This window comes from Callithrix jacchus, chromosome 22 (assembly GCF_049354715.1).
Source record: "Callithrix jacchus isolate 240 chromosome 22, calJac240_pri, whole genome shotgun sequence".
Lineage (NCBI taxonomy): Eukaryota > Metazoa > Chordata > Mammalia > Primates > Cebidae > Callithrix > Callithrix jacchus.
Window position 1 is genome coordinate 44,506,284 of NC_133523.1, and position 18,420 is coordinate 44,524,703.

An 18,420-nucleotide genomic window follows, 5' to 3' on the forward strand; every position below is an offset into this window, starting at 1 on the left:
TCAACTCTCTCAGGCTGCCTCAGCTCTGACCAGGCAGTGGTCGGGGGCTCACATGGGGCTGGCAACAGGGGCCAGGGGCCCAGGGAGGAGACCCCTGCCCAGATCCTAGACTCCACTCTCCCTTTTTTGCTCACTCTCTCATTCTATCTCTTTTCATGTTCTTATTGTCTCTCACAAGATACCTCTCTTGCCTCTATCTCTCATTTTCTTTCTCTTGTTCTTTCTTTCTCTCATTCTCTCGTGTTTTCTTTCATTTTCTCTCATTCTGTCCTGTTCTCTCGCATGTTCTTTCTCTGTTTAAACGAAATCTCTCTCTCTCTCTCTCTCTCTTTCCCACCCTCCTTCATCACCCTCTTTCTGTGCTTCTCCAGCAAATTTCCCCGGGTTCACATCCAGCCTACATGACACGGTATTTTGGGAGTCTTGGGCAAGTAACTGCACTCCTGTGAGCCTCAGTTTTTCCAGCCGTAAAACTGGGGTGACCATTATACCTTGTTTCCAAAGTGAATTCAGAGGTAATTCAGGGAAAGGCTCACGGTGCCAGGCACATCATAGGCTCCCAGTGAGTGGAAGAGCTAAAAAGTTCGCTTGGTGAAAAGCAGCTGAGTGCCCACCATGCTCCAAGCTCTGCGCAAGGTGCTGGGGCCACGGGAGGAACCAGCAAAGTCCTCACCACTGGGGATCGCGTCCCACCGGGGTCACAGACCATAAAGGAAAACTGCAGGGACCAGCATATAAGGGGGTGGTCGGGGAGTCTCAGAGAAGGGAAACATTTAAGCCAAGAGCCAAGTGGGGAGGGGGAGGAGGGGGGCCCGCAGCAGGGTAGGTTGCTGGTGCAGGGGAGAACTTGGCTCTGGGCAAAGGAGGGTGGGGCGGGCAGGAGAGCAGACTGGGAGCCGGGCAGGCCTCCAGGGGTTTAAGTACCAGGGTTAAGGAGTTTGGGTTTAACTTAAGTGCAGTGGATTTTAAGCACGAGGATTGTGTGACGTCATCTTATTTACTTTTTAAAAACCTTCAGCGTGGAGAGTGATGGCGGGGGTGGGGTGAGGGCTGCTGGCAACAGCCCAGGTGGGAGGTGACAGGGTCAAGGGAGAAGACAGGTGAATGGATGTGGGGTCCCCTCTGCATGTAGAGCCAAGTTACTGCCCGATGGATGGAAAGTGGGGGGCCAGGGATGGCGTGGAGACTTGGTCTCAGCCCCTGCACTGCCGCGCCTCTGCGGATCTTGTGGAGACACGAGCACAGATGTGTGTGGGGTGCAGTAGAGCACGGAGGGGCAGGTCAAGGTCAGGACTGGTGAGAAAGAAACAGTGGGGACTCATTAGGGGAGAGGTGGTGTTTACAGCCACGAGGCCGGATGAGATCACCCAAGGAGTGGGTGGGTGTAGACCGCACATATGGCGCGGATGAGGGTGGTGCCGGCAGATGACCGCGATGAGGCATGAATGTCCCCGTGTCTCTCTCTGCCTCTCCTAGGTCTTGTCTCTGTCTCTTTAACATTCTTTCTCCTTCCTTCCTTCTCTCCTTCACACTGCACCCCGTGTCTCTGTCTCTCTCTCTCTGGCTTTTTTTTTTTTTTTTTTTGAGATGAAGGAGTCGGGCTCTGTAGCCAGGCTGGAGTGCAGTGGTGCGATCTCGGCTCACTGCAACCTCGGCCTCCCGAGTTCAAGCAATTCTCCTGCCTCAGCCTCCTGAGTAGCTGGGATTACAGGTATCTGCCAACATGCCCGGCTAATTTTTGTGTTTTTAGTAGAGATGGAGTTTCACCATGTCGGTCAGGTTGGTCTCAATCTCTTGACTTTGTGATCCACCCGCCTCAGCCTCCCAAAGTGCTGGGATTACCGGTGTGAGCCACCGCACCCAGCCTCTGGCTCTCTTTTTACCTATCTCTTGGGCCCTATCTCTGTCTCTCTCCCCCTCTTGTCTCTGTTTCTCCCACCTGCTAGACTGGAAGCATCCCCAGTGAGACCCTCCCCCAACTCTGTCCTGGGCCCATGCACCCCCAAATAACTCTGGGCAGGACCGGACAAGGCTGGGGCCGCGGGACAGGAACCCTGGTGCGTCTCTCTCTCTTTTCCGTCTCTGTCTCTCTCTGACTCTGTCTCTCTCACTCTGCCTCAGACCTCTGTGACCCTCTGATCTCTGTCTCTCTCTGGCCCTGTGTGTCTCTTTTTCCTCTGTCTCTGTCTCTCCTTGCCTTCTCTGCCTCTGTCTGTGGCTCCACGTCTGTGTCTCTCCTCCCATCTCTGTCTCTCCTTGGCTGTCTCTGTCTCTCTGTCTGTGGCTCGGCACCGGTGTCTCTGTCCGTCTTTTTCTGTCTCTGCTTTCCTTGTCTTCTCTCATGTCTCTCGGTCTTTGTTTTCCTATCTGTGTTGGTCTCTGTCCCCTGTTTCTATGTCCTTGTCTCTGATTTCTCACCACCCACAGCACTATTTATTGCCTAGTCTTTCAACTCTGTCTCTGTCTGTCTCCCTGGATCAGAATGCAGGTGGGAAAGAGTTTTAATTAAGTGAGTTTAGAACAACCTGGGTGCATGAATCATCTTTTTCAACTCTAAGGTTTCTGGGCTCTGAGTGCAGATCAAATATTTCTGAAAAAAACATAGCATCCAAATTGAGATGTGCTGGGAGTGTAAAAATACTGAATTGTGAAGATCTGGTGTGGAATAAAGAATATAAATTCTCATTGATGTTTTTAACATTGGTTACATGTGGAAATGACAAGTTTGACTATATCAAGTTAAGTAAGTTACTAAGATTAATTTTACCTGTTTCTTTTTCCTTTTTAATTAAAAAAAAATTTTTTTTTGAGACAGGGTCCCACAAGTTGCCCAGGTTGGTCTTGAACTCGTGGGCTCAAGTGATCTGCCTGCCTCAGCCTCACAAGGTGCTGGGATTATAGGCATGAGGCACTGCACCTGGTCCAGGTTTCTTCTTAAATGTTCTCTCCTGAGCCCCTGTCTAGAATGGCTCCTCCTCTTTACCCTGATTTTATTTGTTGTCAAGTATGTAAGTCTAGATTCATTTCCCATTGCTGCTGTTGTAATTACCACAAACTTAGTGGCTGAAAACAAGAGACACATTCTCTTACAATGCCAGAGGTCATGAGTCCAAAGCCAGTCTCACTGAGCTAAAGTCAAAGTGTGGATCTGATTCCTTCAGGATGCCTCAGAGGAGGCTCTGTTTCTTCACTGTTTCCAGCTTTAAGATGTCACCTGCATGCCTTGGCTGGTGGCCGCTTCCTCCATCTTCAAAGCCAGCAGTCCCATCATCCTCACCTCTGCTTCATGTACTCACCCGCCTTCTCTGACCGACTCTTCTGTCTCTCTCTTATGGGTGATCAGGTGATCTTTGTGATTACCTTCAGCCCTTGTGCTAGGATTACAGGCATGAGCCACCACGCCCTGCAGGCTGGGGTTTCTTTCTTTCTTTTCTTTTCTTTCGAAATGGAGTTTCGCTCTTGTTACCCAGGCTGGAGTGCAATGGCGCGATCTCGGCTCACTGGAACCTCCGCCTCCTGGGTTCAGGCAATTCTCCTGCCTCAGCCTCCGGAGTAGCTGGGATTACAGGCACGCGCCACCATGCCCAGCTAATTTTTTGTATTTTTAGTAGAGACGGGTTTTCACCATGTTGACCAAGATGGTCTCGAGAGAGGCTTATTATTTTTGTTTCATAAAAGGACTATGTTGCTTTCTGGCTCCTCTGGTTATGGAGTGAAATTCATTGTAATTCCTTAGGATCTCTACCGGGGCCACCCATAGAGGGCGCTCTTGAGTAAATGGAGGCTGCAGACACATCTGGCCTGTTAGATTCTGGACTTTTTTGTTGGCTTGTTTGTTTGAATGGATCAGGAGCATTAAAAGGTCAGGAGATTTCAAGTTTCTCTTGAAAAGGCCACGGTTATCAGTCAACATCACGCCTGCATTCCCACGCGGCCATAACCCCGCATCAGCACGTGCTGAGTGGCCACCCCGGGGCACCCTGCGGTTTTCCCTGGCCCCCACACAGTCAGCTTCCCTCATTTATACTTCCTGCCTGGCCCCAGGAGGTGGCTGAGTTTGTGACCTCGGCGGGGAAAAAGTGGAGGCATGGACACACAGAGACGTGGATATAAAGAGATCAGAGGGAAAGAAAGTCGCAAATCACAAACAACACAACAAAATGAGTCATTCATCATCCTGACCGCCAACGTCATCATCATAGTTACTCTAATAACGTACTTTATCGTTTGCCAAGCATTATTCTGGGCTCTTTATAAATGTGAACTCATTTAATCTCCCCAGCACCCTACGAAGTAGGACCTATTATCACCCCCACTTTAAAGATTTAAAGAAAGTCGCAGAGAAGCTCCGGGTTGTTTGCAGAAAACTGAGCGGGCAGGTTCTTACCTGGGATCCGCACTCCCCAAGCTCGGGGCAGGTGCGCCTACAACGGTGCAATACTGCCACCTTGTGGAGCCAGAGAGACATACCGGCGGAGGACTGAAGGTTGTGGGTCCAGGGCTCCAGAAACAAGGAAGCAGGGCTGGCTGCCACCAGAACTTTCCACCTGGAGACACCAAGTCCTGGTCCAGACTTTGGGTCTCTCAGATGTAAAGGGAGGGGCTTGGCTGAGTGCATGGCTCACGCCTGTAATCCCAGCACTTTGGGAGGCTGAGGCGGGCGGATTACGAGGTCAGGAGACTGAGACCACCTGCCTAAAACGGTGAAACTCCGCCTCTACTAAAAATACAAAAAAATTAGCCGGGTGTGGTGGCACGTGCATGTAGTCCCAGCTGCTCCGGGAGGCTGAGGCAGGAGAATTGCTTGAACCTGGGAGGTGGAGGTTGCAATGAGATGAGATGGTGCCACAGCACTCCAGCCTGGGTAACAGAGTGAAACTCCATCTCAAACAAACAAAAGGAAAAAAAAAAAGGGAGGGGCTCAAGCGTGACATCAGGCAAGGGCTGAGTGTGTCTGGCCTCAGGGTTGGCCTTCTTCAGCTGAGGATAGCACATCGTGTGGGTTTGTGTGAAGTTTCAATGGGGACGTCCACACAATACGTTAGACACCCAAGAGCCCAGCAAATGGTATCTCCAGTTATTGCTATGAACATAATGAAGTCATATGGTGACCTTGGGTGTGTTTTGGAGCCATCTCCCTCTCCTCTGTGCACCCATATACTCAAATAATGACCATGGAGATAATAATAATAATTAACTACTCACATATATTGAGTGGTTATAGTCATTTTTAAAAAATAGAGACAGAGACAGAGTTCTCACTATGTTGCCCAGGTTGTTCTTGAACTCCAGGCCTCAAACAGTCCTCCCACCTCAGCCTTCCAAAGTGCTGGGATTATAGGCATGAATCACCACACCCAGCAGATTCTTTGAGTTATTGTACTTAACCTTATAGGATAAAATCATAGTCTGTCTTCAAAAAAAAAAAAAAAAAAAAGTGCAGATCCAGCGCTCTCACCTGCCGACTCAGTTGTCTGCAATCAATCAATTTCTGAATTGATTTCTTTCCCTATTTGAAAAGGAAATCAGCTTTTCTCAGTAAAACTCTCACTGGCGTGATTTGTTAGATTGGGGAAAGGTGAAAAGACAGCAGATCTTTCTTCAGTTCTGCACGTACTCAGGGGGAGAACAGGGGCACTTATTGCTAATACATGCTAAGTGTGTGCTCTGTAAAACAGTTTTAACAGATCTGCAGCAATTAACTTGTTTATATTCCCAGCCAGCCTAGGAAGTCGCTACTGTTTCTGTCACCACTATAAATGGGGGAAACTGAGGCAAAGGGCAATTGAAGTCATTTTCTAAGCCCAGGTGCCATGGCTCACACCTTTTAATCCCAGCATCCTGGGAGGCTGAAGAGGGAGGATTGCTTTAGTCCAGAAGTTCGAGGCCAGCCTGGGCAATGTAGTGAGACCCCCCCCCTCTCCCCAACTTCTCTATTAAAAAATTTTTTCTTTAAGTCATTTGCGAAGGTCGCACAATAAGGAGCAGTCAGGTTTGGACTCAGGGACTCTGGCACGTTTGTGTGTGACATCATTTCTATTTAATTTTTTTAATAAAACATATTTTTGGCCAGGCGCAGTGACTCACACCTGTAATCCCAGCACTTCGGGAGGCAGAGATGGGTGGATCACTTGAGCCCAGGAGTTTGAAACCAGCCTGGCCAACATGGTCAAACTCCATCTCTACTATAAATGCAAAAGTTAGCCAGGCATGGTGGTGGGCACATGTAGTCTCCGTTACTCAGGAGGCTGAGGCAGGATAATCACTTGAACCTGGGAGGCAGAGGTTGCAGTGAGCCAGGATCACTGCACTCCAGCCTGGGCGACAGAGCAGGACTCCATCTCAAGAAAAAAAGAGAAGACAGTATTTTTACGTGGTAAAAAACAAAACATGTTTATAAAAACAGAGTGATCAACCTCCATTCTAACTTTGTTCCCCGCCTGTTCTGTCTTCATCCCTATTCAAAACACAAAAACTAGAATGCTTTTTGGGTCATCTTCCAGGGTTTTGTGACACATGAACAAATGCATACAAACATGTGTTTTTACATTTTTCCTCGTCTTTAGCTGTCAGGCCTGGCTCCAGACCAAGAAAGGCGTCTCCCGGAGCCTAGAACACTTGGTGAATTCTCTTTCCTGTTACGAGCATTGAAGACCTGTAATGCCTGGTTAGTGTCGAGGTTTGTGAAACACTGTTTGGATAATTACTCAAGCTATAAAACAATAGCTGGTGTGAAAATTGCAGATGATTCATAAGTACACATATGACTGTCAAGCTTTCTGCTAGAGAATCTTTCAGCCAAAGAGGACTCAGTGGAAGGGACTTTTTTTTTTTTTTTCCTAAAGGGATCGTGTTGCTCATTTTGCAGTGATTAGAGCTGGCCAGAAAATAGACACTGACAATAAATCAAATAAAATCGAATTGAAAATGCAGCCAGAGAGATCTAGGGGGGGGTGATAACATTTTTTACTGAGCACTTCCCATATGCCATACACATTTCTATTATGACATTTTATTTTGAAATAGTTCAAAACTTGTAAAAAGTTGCAAAATAGTGCATAGAATGCCCATGTGCCCTTCATCCAGATCTCTCAATTGTAACACTGTTTTTTTTTTTTTTTTTTTTTGAGACGGAGTCTTGTTCTGTCTTCAGGCTGGAGGGCAGTGGCATTTCTTGGCTCACTGCAACCTCTGCCTCCTGGGTTCAAGCAATTCTCCTTCATCTGCCTCCCCAGCAGCTGGGATTACAGGCAAGTGCCATCACACCCGCTAATTTTTGTATTTTTAGTAGAAACAGAATTTCACCATGTTGGCCAGGATGGTGTTGATCTCCTGACCTGGTGATCCACCTGTCTCAGCCTCCCAAAGTGCTGGGATTCCAGGGGTGAGCCACAGCGCCCGGCTGGTAACACTTTTTATAAGGATAGTACACTGTCAAAACTAGGAAAATGACATAGATATATTCTGTTAACTCAGGTAGAGACCTTACATGGATGTCATCATTTTTTACATCTCTCTCTCCACCCCATCCCCACTGTCTGTTTGTCTCTGTTTCTCTCTGTCTCTCTTTCATGTCTATAGATAAAGGTAGCCATCACCACAATTGGGATACAGAACTATTTCATCACCATCAAGACATTTTCAGCCTGGGCGCCGTGACTCACACCTGTAATCCCAGCACTTTGGGAGGCTGAGGTGGGTGAATCATTTGAGGTCAGGAGTCCGAGACCAGCCCAGTCAGCATGGTGAAATCCCATCCCTACTAAAAATACAAAAAGTAGCTGGGTATAGTGGTGCATGCCTGTAGTCCCAGCTGCCTGGGAGGCTGAGCAGTAGGATTCTACAGTTGATGAGTGAGTGCGGATTTTCGGTTTGGCAGGATGAAGAGGGCCTGGAGATCGGCTGCATAACAGTGTGAATACACTTCGCACTGCTGAAGTACGCACTTAAAAATGAATAAGGCCGGGCGTGCTGGCTACGCCTGCAACCCCAGCACTCTGGAAGGCCAAGGTGGGCAGATCACCTGAGGTCGGGAGTTCGAGACTAGCCTGGCCAACATGGAGAAGCCAGGGTCTCTACTAAAAATACAAAAATTAGCCAGGCATTGTGGTGCGCACCTGTAATCCCAGCTACTCAGGAGGCCGAGTCAGGAGAATTGCTTGAACCTGGGAGTCTGAGATCATGCTGCTTCACTCTCCAGCCTGGGCAACAGAGCAAGACTCCATCAAAAAAAAAAAAAAAAGGCTAGGCACGGTGGCTCACGCCTGTGATCCCAACACTTTGGGAGGCTGAAGTGGGTGGATGGGTGGATTATGAGGTCCAGAGTTTGACCAGCCTGGCCAACATGGTGAAACCCCACCTCTACTAAAAATACAAAAAGTAACTGGGTGTCGTGGCTCACGCCTGTAATCCCAACTTCTGTGGGCCATACGGTTTCTGTTATAACCAATCAACTCTGCTTCATTGAATAAATCATACAATATGTAAATAAGTAAGCATGGCTGTGTTCCAATAAAACTTTATCTACAAAAGAAAAAAAAAACTCCTGAGGCTTACGTGGGTTACAGACTTTGTGAAACATCATTTAGTCAGCTGTGTAAGTTATACCACACTGACTAAGTGTGAGCACTAGTGACAATTCCCTTGTTTTCAGTGAAGATAAATGATGTGGCCCTGTCTTACTTCTTAAGGTGCACTGTTTTAAAAAGCTATAACAACTCGGGAGAAGCTCCTAACTGTGAAAATGAACAGTTTCACTCATCTCCGTCTACTGCCTTGCAGGGGTGTCTTGGTAGAGTGGCTTCGCAACAGTTTTTCTTGAAACCCAAATCCAAATCTAAAGCTTTTCTGAGTGATCCATTACCCTTGAAACAACCCTGTGAGGTTGTACTGTCATTCTTGCACTTTGGCTTGGAAGGCTGTGTGCCTAGCTGCTCTGCTGTCCTGTCTCTGACTAGCACGCGCACACACACACACACACACACGCACACACACGTCAACACTGGTTTCCTCTGGTGGGTGAGATCATGAGTGTTTCTTCGTTTTTGTTTTTTGAGACAGAGCCTTGCTCTGTCACTCAGGCTGGAGTGCAGTGGTGTGATCTCGGCCCACTGCAACCTTCACTTCCAGGGTTGAAGCGATTCTCCTGCCTCAGCCTCCCCAGTAGCTGGAATTACAGTCTCCCGCCACCACACCTGGCTAATTTTTGCATTTTTGTAGAGACAGGGTTTCACCATGTTGGCCAGGCTGGTCTCAAACTCCTGGCCTCAAGTATCCGTCCGCCTTGACTTCCCAAAGTTCTGGGATTATAGGCCTGAGCCACTGAGCCCAGCCCAGGCTGTTGTTTTTTTTTTTTCCCCTTGGGGAGAGGGGTATTTGTTGGCCTTTATCTGCATCACTTTTTTCACTGTCATGGGCAGGCCGGGGCTTTTATGATCAGAAATGCTTTCATGGAATTTAAATCCATCCTTTACATGTAGAGGGAAGCGGGGAGGGGGGTCAGCTACCCTATAAAGGGGAGGCCCCTGTCCAGGCTAGAATTCAGTCTCTGACCATGGTGCTGAGTAGTGTGGGGCTTCCATAACAGAAGCTTACAGACAAACACACACACAGTCACATACTCTCTCATGCTCACTCACGCACGTCTCATGCTCACACACAAAATCACAGATCTACACAAAACACATGCCTACCAGCACACACTCACACTCTCACAGCACACTCAGACACAACCTCACACTCACACCCACTTACACACATTCACAACTAACTCACCATGAAGACCCATGGCTTTCGGGGCCAAGATCAGAATCAACCTGTCTCTTTCTTCTGTACTATTTCCAGAGGTTCCCGGATGACCCCTGGGCTGAACTTTATATTTTATTTTAGTCCCAAGGAAATACAACACTATAAGATCCAGCTGCTGCTTTAATCCAGGCTTTTGTTGCAATGAAAGAAAACCTCAGGCCACATGTTAGGATGGGAGATAATGAGGAAGTTTAGGAGGGAAAGTTGATTAAATACCTTGGGAATATGGAGCTCTGGTGTGGGCATCCTCCTTTGTTGAGAAGATAAGGTAGATGGTTGAAAAGTATATTCAAACCAGTTATTGAATTCCAAAGAGAAACCACAGCAACAATAAAACAATTTTGCCAGGTAGGATGAAGATCTTGGTTAAGCTGGATGTATTTGTATTTCATGTTTTGCTGTCACAAAACTAATTCCTGGGTCGTTCATTTGTTTGAAGCTCCCTGGTGAGCGCAGGTTTATTACTATCATCTATGAAATCCGAATGATCAGTAAGGATGGGGCCGGGTGCAGTGGCTCACCCCTGCCATCCCAGCACTTTGGGAGGCCGAGGTGGGCAGATCACTTGAGTCCAGGAGTTCAAGACCAGCCTGGCCAACATGGCAGAACCTCGTCTCTACTAAAAATATAAAAATTAGCCAGATGTGGTGGTATGCGCCTGTAATCCCAGTTACTTGGGAGGCTAAGACAAGAGAATCGCTTGAACTGGGGGGCGGAGGTTCCACTGAGCTGAGGTCCTGCCACTGCACTCTAGTTTGGACGACGAAAGCAAAACTCTGTCTGAAAACAACAACAACATGGAACCAGGTGATTGGTCTGCGCCAACTCTGGGGCTGGCACTATGCATGAGGTGGAATTGTCATCTTGGTGTTATAGGTGAAAAGTGTGAGCTATACGGCAGGGCTCAGAGAAGTCAAGGAACCTGCCCAAAATTAGACAGCAGGGAATGGCTCACAGGATTGTAGAACTCCAAATTTCGTTTCTTCTTCTTCTTCTCCTTTTTTTTTTTTTTTGAGATGGAGTCTCGCTCTGCCACCCAGGCTGGAGTGCGTTCAAGCGATTCTCCTGTTTCAGCCTCCCGAGTAGCTGGGGTCACAGGCGCCCACCACCACGCCCGGCTACTTTTGTATTTTTAGTAGAGACTAGCTTTCACCATGTTGGCCAAGGTGGTCTCGAAATCCTAACCTCAAGTGATCCACTCACCTCGGCCTCCCAAAGTGCGGGGATTACAAGCTTGAGCCACACGCCTGGCCCTGAACTCCAAATGACACGCCCCTCCCACAACTTTCCCAGCTCCCAGCTCAGTTCTTTCAAAGGCCTCCAGGTGGCGCGACAGAGCAAATGATGGATTCCGCTAACTTGGCGTTACAATTTCTTCCCGGGCTACTTGCCGGGTGGGGCGCTTGAACGTGCTCACGAAACACCTGGGGATCTCGTAGTTCAGCTGATCTGCAGTAGGATTGTGTTTTTAACTCGCTCCCAGGGTCTGTTGCTTCAGCTTTGAGCAGCAAGAGCTTCATTCGGTGGGATGAACAGCCCTGGCCACACCTGTGCCGGCATCGAACTCCAGAACATGTAACAGTGACGTTCATAGCAATCACAAACAACCATTGCTACATGTTTATTCTGTCCTGGCCTCTGTGTTCCTGCCTTGATGCGCATTCCCACCTTTAGCACTCAAGGCAGCCTTACGCAGTAGCAGCATTGCACAGAGTAGGAAACAGGTAGAATCGAACCAGTCTGTCTGTTACACCCCTTCCCTTTTTCCTACAGTATAGATGCCATCCCTGGGGGACTCAGCCCAAGGCATGGGGAGGGGAAGAGAGGCCGGGGCTCTGGGGCATTGGCTGCAAGGCCGAGGGGGGAGGCCACTGAGACAGCGGGATTGTGGGAATTAGGAGGGAGAGTGAGATCAAGGATCTGCAAAGGGTCGTCGCGGTGGTTCAGGCTTGTAATCCCAGCACTTTGGGAGGTCGAGATGGGCAGATTGCTTGAGGTCAGGAGTTCGAGACCAGCCTGGCCAATATGGTGAAACCCCGTCTCTACTAAAAATACAAAACATTAGCCAGGCATGATGGTGTGTGTCTGTAGTCCCAGCTACTTGTGGGGCTGAGGCAGGAGAATTGCTTGAACCTGGGAGGTGCAGGTTGCAGTGAGCCAGGATCGTGCCACTGCACTTTAGCCTGGGTGACAGAGCAAGACTCCTCAATAAATAAATGAAGATCTGCAAAGGAAGCCGAGACCCTGCACTACCTCCCTTACAACTGTTCACGTCAGGAATCATTCTCTCTCTCTCTCTCTCTCTCTCTCCTTGTTTCTCCCTCTCTGTTTGCGGTTCTCTTTCTAGGTCTCTCTCTGGGTCTCTTTCTCTTCATCTCCCCTCCTCCCTCCCACCTTTCCTTCCTCAATCCCTCTTGCTCTCCCTATGTCCTTCTTCCATCACTTTCTCTATGGTCAGTGTCTCAGCCTCTCTCTCTCTCTCTCTCTGTCTCTCTCTCTGTCTCCATCTCCAAAGCTAGCTCTTCCTCTCTTTCTGAGTCTTTCTTTCTCTACCCTCCCTGCCCTGAGTCTCTTTAAATTTTAGTCTTGCTGGTAAGGTGGTGTGAGCCTACAGTCCCAGCTACTCGAGAGGAGGATCCCTTGAGTCCAGGAGTTTGAGTACAGAGCCTGGGCAACATAGCAAGATTCTGTCTCAAAAGAAAAATTCTGAGTCTGTCTCTGTCTCCTGAGTTGCTCACTTTAAGCCTCTTTGAGTACGTCTGCCTTAAATTTATTCCAGTATGTCTCTCTCTTCCTCTTTCTTCCTCTCTCCCTTCTTCCTCTTCCCTCCAAATCTGTCTGTCTCTCTCCACCTTCATCTCTGAGTCTGTCTTTACATCTCTGAGTCTCTCTCCTTTTTTTTTTTTAGCCTGTTGCCCAGGCTGAAGTGCAATGGCACAATCTTGGTTCACTTCAACCTCTGCCTCCTGGGTTCTAGTGATTCTCCTGTCTCAGCCTCCTGAGTAGCTGGGATTACAGGCACCCACCAATATGCCCGGCTAATTTTTGTATTTTAGTAGTGATGGAGTTTCACCATGTTGGCCAGGCTGGTCTTGAACTCCTGACCTCAGGTGATCCGCCTGCCTTGGCCTCCCAAAGTGCTAGGATTACAGGGGTGAGTCACCGTACCCAGCAGAGTCTCTCTTTCTTTCAAGTTCTCAGAGTCTCCCTCTTCCTTGCTTCCTACCCCTTCACCTCACATCCTTCTGGCTTTGGCCCTAGGTACCTACGTTTGCTTTCATTGGCTCAACCTAGTGTTGTGGATGGGGGCAGGGGGCAGGACTCCTATGTCCTTGACTCAAATTCCGGCTCTGCCAAGTACCAGCTGCAGAAATTGAGCCAAATTCACCAAACCTCCCTGCTCCTCAGCCTCCTGGCTTGCTGAGGGCCTCCCTCCTAAGGTTTCTGGCAGGACCAGGAAGGATAAGCATGCAGTGAATGCAGTGAGGTGCCTGGCACTCTGTGAATGGTAGCTCTTGTCATCACTATCATCATCATCATCATTACTAATAAAAGGTAACCCACAGCCAGCCTCTCCGTAGCCAACAATTAGATGCTTATCTGGTGTGTGGAATGCATGGGGGGAGGGGCCCTCCCACGAATAAAATTGGGGCCACTCCCTGACCTCGGTTTCTCGCCAGGATCAACCACCCCAAGAGCGAGGACACAGGGCGGAGGATGCGCCAGCTTTCTGAGCCACACCTGCTGATACTTTTCGCCCTCAGTCAAAGCCTGTCTGAGATCCTCATCCAGTTCTGTGCATTTCATTGTTTCTCTTTTTTAAAAGTTATTTGTTTCTTTGCTTTTTTATTTTAGAGATAGGTCTTCCTGTGTTGCCCAGGCTGGTCTTGAACTCCTGGGTTCGAATGATCCTCCTGCCTTGGCTTCCCGAAGTGCTGGGATTACAGACGTGAGGGGCAATTCTGTGGGTTTCAGAGGGATGTGTATTCAGGCGGGAATCAGCCACCGATGGGTTAGATTAAGTGTCTGGTTTAACAAGGCAGGGGTATAAAACAGCATCAGGAAGTAGCCACAGTGAGCAGAGACCACAACACACACACACACACACACACACGCAGACACACAGGGCTCAGCCCCAAGTCAACATCCATGCAAAGTATGGCTTGGCAATCAAACAAGCTACTTTTTACTCTGTTTATAGCTTAGGTGGAGAGGCTGAGTCTTAAAGGCATTATTATCATCACTGGTTCACACAGAATCCTTTCTTCATTCTCTCTCTCCTTCCCTGCCTTCTTTTCCTCCCTCCCACTCTCCCTCAGTCTTACCAGATGTGCAATGTGGTTCTTAGATGTGTGTGATTTTAATTTATGCAGCTGTGTTGTTAAGGCCCACCCATGCTGTTGTGTGTTCATTTTTTTTTTTTTTTTTTTTGAGTGGAGTTTTGCTCTTTTTGCCCAGGCTCACAGCAACCGCCACCTCCCAGGTTCAAGCGATTCTCCTGCCTCAGCCTCCTGAGTAGCTGGGGTTATAGGCATGCGCCACCACACCCAGCTATTTTTGTATATTTTGTTGAGACGGTGTTTCTCTATGTTGGTCAGGCTGGTCTCAAACTCCTGACCTCAGATGACCCGCTGGCCTCAGCCTCCCAAAGTGCTGGAATTACAGGCGTGAGCCGCTGCACCCGGCTGTGTGTTCATACTTGTGTCTGTTGCATCTGACCACTGCATAGCAACTTCATGGCAGGGTGTCTACCACATTCACACGATTCCCTGCTGATGGGCACTCAGTGGCTTCCAGTTTCCGGCCACTGCAAAGAACACTGCAAGGCACAAGCTTGTACATGTCCCCTTGTGGGTGTGTAAGAATTTCTTTGGGATGTATAGCCAGGAGAGAAATCGCTGAGTCACAGGGTGTGTGTATACTTGTTTGGTGAAATAACGTCAGCTCCATCTTCGTAATTGGAGACACCACACTCAGCCCAGTTGCACTTGAACATTCTTATGTCTTCACATCCCTGACAGGCCTTGACCTATTCGCGATTCTCATTTCCCCCAGACTGCTTGATGTAAAGTGATATCTCATTGTTGTTTCAGTATCTAGCAAGTTTGAACCACCTCCCCCACCCCCCTTGCGTCTCTCTCTCTCTCTCTCTCTCTCTCTCTCTCTCTCCAGGGTCTTACTCTGCGATCTTGGCTAACAGCAGCCTCCTAGGCTCAAGTGTTTCGCCATGTTGCCCACGCTGGTCTTGAGCTCCTGAACTCAAGTGATCTGCCTGCCTTAGCCTCCCAAAGTGCCAGGATCGCAGGCATAAGCTACTGTGCCTGACCTTGAACAGCTCTATATGCATGTTAGCTTTTGGGGTTCTGCTTCTACAAATCACCTGTTTCTAGCTTTTATCCATTTACCCATAAGGATATCCATCTTTTTTTCGCATTAATTCACAGGTGTTTCTTGCATATTGTAGGTTCAAGTTTTTTGTCCATTTTGGATATTAAAAATAACTTTTCCCATTCTGATAAATGCCTATTAATGGTCCTTACCTTCCTTTAAGCCGAAATGTTTAATTTTTTTATATAATCGAACTAATCAGTGTTTTGTCATATGATGTGTGTTTTTTAAGTCTTAAGAAGTCATTCCAGACAGGCGCGGTGGCTCACACCTGTAATCCCAGCACTTTGGGATGCGAAGGCAGGCGGGTCACTTACGGTCAGTAGTTTGAGACCAGCCTGGCCAACATAGCAAAATCCCTGTCTCTGCCAAAAGCTACAAAGAGTAGCTGGATGCAGTGGTACCTGCCTGTAGTTCCAGCTACTTGAGAAGCTGAGGCATGAGAATTGCTTGACCCTGGGAGGCAGAGATTGTAGTGAGCCGAGATCGTGCCACTGCACTCCAGCTTGGGTGATAGAGTAAGATTCTGTCTCCAAGTATATATATATATATATATATATATATATATATATATATATATAAAATCATGGTGAAAAAAATACATATATGCCTACCATGACTTTTTCTATTAATTTTATAATATGTTTCACACAGTGGTCCTTAGTACAGCTGGAATCCACCTTCATGTGTAGTATGATAAATCTAGGTTTATTTTTCTCTGCACAGTGGACCAGTTTTTCTAATGCTACTTACTAAATATACCATCGTTCTCCCACTACTTTGTATTGCTATTTTATCTTGTATGAACTCCCTAATGATGCATCCATTTCCTGTGGTTGCCTTTCTGGGATCTCTCTCCTGCCTCTCTGGTCTACTTGTCTGTTCTTGCACTGATCCCACCCTTTTTTAAAAACATTGGTTTTGTTTTGTAGCGTGTCTTCATATCTAGTAGGGCAAGGAGCTTATTTCTTGCACCACCACGGCCCTATTTTTCTCACCGCTTACATCACCATGCAGGAAATACACTGATCTTCTCCACCCTTAATGGGAACAATGTACAGACACCTGTCCCGTCCTGGTTCTGGATCCAGCCTCCATGTTAAAAAGGACACATCTTCATCCCGGAAAAGAAAGTCGAGGCTGCCCAGGAAAATGTGCTCAATGTCTTAGCTCAGCTCTCAGTTTCTAGAAACTTCATTTTCCATACCCTCCTCTCTATATCAGCATATAGAAAACCAACTACAGTAGCCCAGACACCCAAGATTGTATTCTGCCCATTCCAAGCCCAGATGTAGGAAGTCCTTGCATGGAGCTCTTAAGGAAATCATCAGAAATGCGAGCTGCTTTTTGTAATCCCATCTTCCTTTTTTTTTTTTTTTTTTGAGATGGGGTCTCACTCTGTCACCCAGGCTGGGGTGCAGTGGTGCGACCTCAGCTTACTGTAGCCTCTGCCTCTTGGGTTCAAGCGATTCTCCTGCCTCAGCCTCCTGAGTAGCTGGGGCTACAGGTGCACAGCACCACGGCTGGCTAATTTTTTGTATTTTTAGTAGAGATGGGGCTTCACCATATTGGTCAGGCTGATCTTGAACTCCTTACCTGGTGATCCATCCCCCTTGGCCTCTAAAGTGCTGGGATTACAGGCATGAGCCACTGCGCCTGGCCTGTAATCCCATCTTTATCCTTTAGCTTTTATTTTCACCATGAAAGGTGGCTGGTCCGCCTCCAGGCATCCATATTCCAGGTGAGAAGAGGCAGAAGGGTTTTTTCTTTTTTTTTTTTTTGAGATGAAGTCTGGCTCTGTCGCCCAGGCTGGAGTGCAGTGGTGTGATCTCGGCTCACTGCAACCTCTGCCTCCTGGGTTCAAGCGATTCTCCTGCCTCAGCTTCCTGAGTAGCTGGGATTACAGGTGCCCAGCTAATTTTTGTATTTTTAGTAAAGATGGGGTTTCACCATCTTGGCCAGGCTGGTCTTGAACTCCTGACCTCCTGATCCACCCACCTCGGCCTCCCAAAGTGTTGGGATTAGAGGCATGAGCCACTGCGCCCACCTACTCCCTCTCTTTTATCAGAAAAACAAAAACTTTCCCAGAAACTCCAGTTTTGTTTTATTGCTTAGAACTGGATCCCATGGCCACCCGGATGTATCCAGGTCATGGGCCAATCTAAGCAATACTTGGGCTCGTCGGTAATGCAGTGGGAAGAATGAGAAGTACATCTCAGTTGCACCCAGCTTGCCCTGTGCCAGGTCAGACAAGTCACAAAACACCAACCTCTACCTCTTAGTCCACACACATCTCCCCTCTGTTTGCCTGTTTGCCCTTGAGCTCGAACCTGATGGGGAAATGCATCCAGGCTCAGCCATTACCAAGAACCAGCGTGGGGATAGTGCTTGCATCTTTGGTGGATAGAGAACCAGGCACACTGCTTCTCCTAAACTCTTTTTTATTTTTCTTGAGACAGGGTCTGGCTATGTTGCCCAGTCTGGTCTTGAACTCCTGGGCTCAAGCAATCCTCCTGCCTCAGCCTCTGGAGCAGCCACCACACTCGGCCTCTCTTCTTTCCATCACGGTTTTAGCAATTGTTCCACCACAGCATACCACCTTTGCAACTGTTGAAGAAACTAGAAACTACCCAAATGTCTCCTTGTAGCAATAAAAGGATCCATATATCAGAATACATTGACACAGTGGCGAACTGCGTGGTGATGAGAATGAAACACTGACAGCCAGAAACAAAAAACACACGACATGTAATATTGAGCCCCCGCTCCCTCCCCCCAAAAAAAGGCTGGGTGTGGCGGCTCACTCCTGTAATCCCAGCACTTTGGGAGCCCAAGATGGGCAGATCATGAGGTCAAGAGATCGACACCATCCTGGCCAACATGGTGAAACCCTGTCTTTACTAAAAATACAAAAATTAGCTGAGCGTGATGGCGTATGTCTGTAGTCCCAGCCTTGAACCCGGGAGGCAGAGGTTGCAGTGAGCCAAGACTGTGCCACTGCACTCCAGCCTGAGCAGCAAGAGTGAGACTCTGTCTCAAAAATAAAGAAAAAAGCCCAACACAAAATAATATAGTACACTAATGAGTTTTTATTTATATAAACTTATAATACTTCTATATATCTATCTAGGTAAATAAATTTTATATGTATACGTTGTTCATAAATGGGCAAATTAACTTATAGTGAGAGACGTCATGAAAGTCCCTACACTTAGGGAGAAGCCA

The 18,420-nt window shown here is 47.9% G+C and overlaps 1 long non-coding RNA gene across 18 annotated transcripts in view; it reads left to right on the top strand.

Annotated features, from left to right (window-relative positions):
- LOC144580747 (uncharacterized) overlaps positions 1-18,420 on the top strand; it is a 164,258-nt gene that overhangs the window by 59,298 nt on the left and 86,540 nt on the right. For 10 of the 18 annotated variants that reach the window (XR_013530856.1, XR_013530866.1, XR_013530858.1 and 7 more), the window contains 3 exons: positions 6,567-6,667; positions 7,582-7,695; positions 7,880-11,531. The exons of 2 other annotated variants lie outside the window; for them this stretch is intronic. This is a non-coding gene — a long non-coding RNA (uncharacterized LOC144580747). Of the gene's footprint in view, positions 1-6,566; positions 6,680-7,130; positions 7,696-7,879; positions 11,532-18,420 lie in introns of all 18 variants that reach the window. 6 more of the 18 variants (XR_013530865.1, XR_013530861.1, XR_013530860.1 and 3 more) reach the window with 4 other exon arrangements.